This window comes from Bos mutus, chromosome 1 (assembly GCF_027580195.1).
Source record: "Bos mutus isolate GX-2022 chromosome 1, NWIPB_WYAK_1.1, whole genome shotgun sequence".
Taxonomy (NCBI): domain Eukaryota; kingdom Metazoa; phylum Chordata; class Mammalia; order Artiodactyla; family Bovidae; genus Bos; species Bos mutus.
This window is the reverse complement of record NC_091617.1, coordinates 132,676,286-132,682,156: the sequence shown is the minus strand read 5'-3', so window position 1 is coordinate 132,682,156 and position 5,871 is coordinate 132,676,286. Positions and strand designations below refer to the sequence as shown.

The 5,871-nt window shown below is 47.3% G+C and overlaps 1 non-coding gene across 1 annotated transcript; it reads left to right on the top strand.

The window, feature by feature from the left end:
* Nucleotides 1-210: 210 nt before the first annotated feature.
* LOC138989417 (U6 spliceosomal RNA) lies at nucleotides 211-314 on the top strand. Its single transcript, XR_011465710.1, has one exon. It is a non-coding gene; the product is annotated as a U6 spliceosomal RNA (small nuclear RNA).
* The last annotated feature ends 5,557 nt before the right edge of the window (nucleotides 315-5,871 follow it).

The window sequence follows — 5,871 nt, the reverse complement described above, 5'->3', positions numbered from 1 at the left end:
TGCAGGAGGATCCTTGCTTTCCCTTTGCCAGCTTCTAGAGGCCCCCATATTCCTTGGCTTGTGGCCATGCACTGCTCTCACCTTTGCTCCCATTTTTATATTTTCTCTCCCCCTGACCCTCCTACCTTCTTCCTGTCATGATCCTTGTGATTATACTGGACCCATTCAGATGGTTCAGGATCACTGCCCCATCTCAATATCCTTAATTTAGTGCTTGCTTCAGCAGCACATATAATAAAATTGGAATGATACAGAGATTAGCATGGCCCCTGCACAAGTATGACATGGAAATTCATGAAGCATTCCATATTTAAAAAAGAAAAAAGATCCTTAATCACAGCTGCAATGTCCCCTTTGCCACAGAAGGTGACATATGCACAGATTCTGAGGATTCGTTGTGGACATGTTCGTATTTTCTACCACAGGTTAATAACGTGCATATCACCTTGCCCTGGGTCAGCACATGAAGTAGAGGCCTAGGCTTTGAGAATGGGGCACACACTTGGGAAGGTTACCCTGCCCAGGAGCAGAGCCCAAGCTATTCCCGGACCGAGACTCCACCAAGTGAGACACCCAGGGAGGATGGGGGTGTGCTGTGAGGAGCAGATGTGTGCACATGCATGTATATACACACACCTGTGTGCACATGTGTATACATGGGTCAGAAAAGCAGTTCTTTGAGGCTCTGAAGGCAGTAAGTGCTGAAAACAGCAACCCAGAGAAAGAGCAAGGAGAAGGCGGCTTTGGCAGCATTCTCTAATTAAATGGCATGGAAGAACGTGCATCTCAAATTCCCAAGACTCCTCACTGCCGAATTCATTTCTCCACGGAAGCCGAAGAATTCAAGAACGCTCTAGTGCTCATTTCAGAAAAACAGGTCTGAGGAGAGCAAATTGCCTTCTGCTGTCTCGGGCTGCATTGGGAGGCGGACGTGGTCAGCTGTTGCCTCCACAGCCTGACCCTCAGCCTCTGAACACAGATTTGCTGATCAGACCCTGAATAGCCCAGGCCTTTGCAAACAGGCTGTTTCGCTCAATGTGTGGAACATCTCTCTCTGAGCACACAGATGGGAAAGCCTCTGCAGGGGTGAGTCATTAATTCCTCCAGGCTCGGTGGAGGCCTCCAGGGCCCTGCAGGGGTGAGGCCTGAGGACCACAGCAAGGGAGGAAAGCAGGAGCATCTCAGAGAGAAGGGACTCCACCCGCCACAGGCCCAACTCCAGGAGACACCACTGACATTGTGGGGGCCTGGAGGGACAGAAGAGGCCTCCGTGAGGCCCATATAACACAGCTCTTTTTCTAGAGCCATCTGGTCAGGTTCCAGAGCAGGTAAGGTCCTGGCCCCAGCTCCAGAAGGGCGGCTGCAGGCTTCTCTGGGTCCCTGGTCTACCCAGCACTTGTGCAGTGAGAACAAAGACACCTCCTGAGGCTGTGATTTTCAATAATGCTTTCAAGAAAACATTCAAATAACCCAGCTGACAGCCTAAACCCATCTGGGAGCCTACAGGATGGACTGGGGACAATCTTCATTCTGTTTCAAATGATGGTAAATGTATCATCTTTCATTTCTGAGGACTTTTGTTTATTGTTCTCTTTGTGACTTTTTCACATTTATGTCCACCGTTTACCTCCTATTTTCCCATTAATTCTATTTCTTGCTTATCTTTCTCTCTCTGTCTCCCCTCCCCTTATTTCCTCTTCCTCATATTCCACAATTTCATCTCAACTCTTGGAAATACCTCCTCTCCCAAGAGATTTCCCTCTTCTACTTCCAAACCATCCCCTAAATTCTTATTTTAATAAGCTCCCAACACTGATCTCCTTACAAATCATTCTTTGCCATTTTGCAATTGAACCAGTGTCTTGGTTAAAATGAAAATTTCCCAGGGCACACAATAAATAATAAAAAAGAATAACATAATTGCAAGGGCTATGATTCTGAGCAGAAGGAAATAATGTGAAGCAGTTGAACTACATTTTGTGAATCTTATGATCAAAATGCAAAAATGAGGGGAGGTGGTAGGCAGGAGCTTGGCTCCAAAAGCCCTCGACAGTTCTGGAAACTCTGAACATTAACTTTGTTGAGGACACTGATCTTAGGAAAATAAACATCTCTTCTCACAGAGACCTACCCTTTGCAAGATGTTAGGAGTCAGTCTTGTAGAAAGAAGGAACCCAGTGTAAAAGAAGGCTTGCAAAGGAATTTTCTGGAGGTCCAGTGGCTAAGGCTCTGTACTTTCAAAGCAGGGGACATAATTTCCATCCATAATTGGGGAACAAAAATTCCACAAGCCACATGGCACAGCCAAAAAAGAAAAGTTTTGTGCAAAGTTAACAAATCCTTAGTGCCAGGCTCCATACTGCACATTGGGTTTCCAAAGGACAAACACAGAACACCCCCTGCTCCTGTGGGCCTTGTCATCTTGTGGTGAAAGGATTAAGGAGCACTAGACTTTAAGGCTGGCACAGGCATGAACCCAAATTAGAGACATTCGATTGTAGCCCTGCCTCTGTCTATGTGATTTTCAGTGAGTTGCTTAACCTCTCCAGGCCTTGGTTTCCTTATCTGTAGAATGGGGGTAATAAGAGAATCTCCTATTGTTGTGAGATTGACAGGGTATTCACTCTATAGAGACCCAAGCCCAGCAGCTGGGCAGAGTGACCACTCCATTTTGAGTAACCCTATGTTGAGAATGAATAGGCCTTATAAACTAAAACATGAAGCCCTGTGGAGCCTGAAGGCAAGTTTTCGAGAAGGGTAATAAATTGAGGGGCATGGGATATTACATAGGACCCTGCTGCCATCATTTAGTTACTCAGTCATGTCCGACTCTTTGCAATCCCATGGACTTGTAGCCCACTTGCTCCTCTGTCCATGGGATTTCCCAGACAAGAATACTGTCGTGGGTTGCCGTTTCCTTCTCTAGGGGATCTTCCCAACCCAGGGATCAGGCCCACATCTCCTGCACTGACAGGTTCATTCTTTACCACTGAGCCCCCAGGGAAGCCCCATGTAGTACCCTAGACACTGGCTAAAGCAAGACTGGGAAACTTCAACATGAGGTCTAACCCAGTGCCCTGCCCCAGTAGATAGTGAAACTTCCTCCACCCAGACAATGTGGTGGTGAGGGGACCTCTGCTGCTGAGGCTGTGACCAGAACCACCCCTAGGAGGTCTGAAGGATGCTGCTGTCCTGGTGTTTCATGTGGTACCATTTCACAGATGAAAAGCTGAGGCCCACAGGAAAGTGGCTCAAGGCCCTTCAAGGAAGCCAGCAAGATAGGGTGGACCTCTGCCCATTGTTTGGATGGATATGAACACATTTGAGGCAACAGGGGTGATGGGAGCCTCCTGGGTGAAGCTGAGGTGCTATTGCACACACAGCAAGAAGTTTTGGCCCCCTTGAGGGCACAGGGCACAGAAGGCTGTGTTCCTTAAGTGTTGATGGCTTTGTCTCCCCATGGTGTGGAGTTAACACAGATGCCATCGCAGAAGGCAGGAGGGAGGAGGGAAAAGTTGGGCCCTGGCTGCCCACGAGCCATCTATATACCTGCAGCAAGTCCCTTCTGCCCCTCTCAGCCTTGTCTCATCAGGATTGGCTTGAATTAGAACCAGAGTCTCACACTAATAGGCTTAGCTAGTGGGTGGTGCCTGCCTAGGGTCCCTTCCTCCTTCTTCTCTTCCTTTCCATGGCTCTTGAATACCCTTAATGGACCAGCTTGTCCTCTCCAGTCCATCTCAGGTTCTCCCATCTCAAATTCTCCCTCTCGTCAGCATCATGATCCATTGCCCACCTGGCCCCATATACATTTGAATTAGTAATCTTAGGAAAGATTTCCTCTAAGGTTTTACTACTCTAAAGGCAGTCTACAGACGAGTAGCACTGGCATTTCCCAGGATTGCAGACTCCCAGGCCCCTTTCCAGAACTGATGAAACAGAGTGTGCATTTATTTTAAATGATGCCTGTGCGAGCTGGTGCAGGGGTTCCCCTCTGAGATTCTTTGTAGCCCAATCTCACGTCCTGTCTGCCCTTCAGAACACACTGTGTACCCCTTCCATGCTTCTCCATGCTCCATCCCAAACTGGATCTTTCTGGGTACAAGTCAGTCTGACTTTCCACCAGAGGGTGAGGATACCTTCAGGAATTCTCTCTTATACTGATGATCTTAGCTTCATCTTCAGAAAGATCCCTTTTCATGTTCAGTGACTCAAAGATGGGCAGTTCAGCCCCTACAGTATTCACAGGCTTGGTACCCTCATGGAAAACTAGTGAAGCTAGAGAGAAATGCAGACACGGCAAATTTTCATCCTGCTGAAACATAATCAGCTTTTGCTTCTGCAGCAATTAGCATAATATTACCGATAATGTTTTACATGGCAATTTTGCTGTAAACATTTGTGCTAATTTGCCATGACCTAATTATTTTATGACATACAATTATGAAGTATTTTTCAAGTCGAAATATTTTTGTTTTATGTTTCTATAATCCTTTCCTAGGAAAAAAATTAAGAAATCAGCACACCCACAACTTGAAACACACAATGCTCTCTTAGCTGTTGTTTGTGACACTTTACTTCGCTAAGCTGGGAGGAATTCCCCAGTGCTGGAGCGCTGGTGATGCTGCATTCACTCATGACTAATTTGAATTGGGCGTCATTGAATCTGCCTACTCCATTATTACACAGCGAGATTGTCAGCTCTACACTCTCAGCCTCCTTCCAACACCCACTCACTCCCAAACATGCAAACACTCCAAATTGGGCAGTGGGGAGGTGGCAAATGCTTGCAGTGTGAGAAAGGGGCTGGGTTTCCTTTTGAATGAATGTTAAAGCTTTGGTTAAAAGGAGAGCATGAGCATTGCATTATCCTCCCCACAGACAGGTTCTTAACTGCCTCCTCAAATCCACAAATGCTGAAGGGAACAGCCCCGCCATCCCCTGAGTTCTGAATGACTGGGAGGACGGAGATGCTGTTCTGGTCACTGGGACAACAGTCTCAGTATCAACCCAGCCTGTGGGCGACAGCTGTCACCCTCCCCAGAGCAGGCCTGAGGAGCAGTAGGTAATAAGGCTCCAGATCTTCAGTGGACAGTCATACCTGCCTGACCTCAGACTCCTGGATGGACCAAGGGAGATGGCCAGTCTGTGGAAGGTTGGCTGCGCCCATCCATTGAGGCAGGTCCCCCAGACAGGATTCTGAGGCCAAGCCAGAGAACATACCAAGCCTCAGACTCCAGTCATCCCTGGAGGGGCTAAACTCTCAGAGAACTGGACCACATAAGGAGGGCCAGAGGCCAGAAAGCAGGAATGAGGAGGACTTTAAGTTCCGCAAAGTCAGAAGGCAGTAGGGTGAGGTAAGCGGGTGACCACAGTGGGCACTGCCAGGAAGAGGCACAGAGCTATGCCCATGGAGGGGCTCCTCTAGGACACACTTCACTGATGTGGGTTCATGCCATGCCCAAGCATCCTGGGTTAGACCCTGGACCCTGAATCTGGATTCAAATCCTGGCTCCAACCCACTTACTCAAGGTGCAAATGGAGTAAATTCTTTTTTTCTTAACATTAGCATTTTATTTTATTTTTTAATATAAATTTATTTATTTTAATTGGAGGCTAATTACTTTACAATATTGTATTGGTTTTGCCATACATCAACATGAATCTGCCACAGCTGTACACATGTTCCCCATCCCTAACCCCCTCCCACCTCCCTCCCCATACCATCCCTCTGGGTCATCCCAGTGCACCAGCCCCAAGCATCCTGTATCATGCATCGAGCCTGGTCTGGCAATTCTTAACATCCCTGTTCTTCAGTTACCTCTTCTGAAATGGAAAGAATAATATTTCCTACAGTCTAAGATTTTGTAAAGA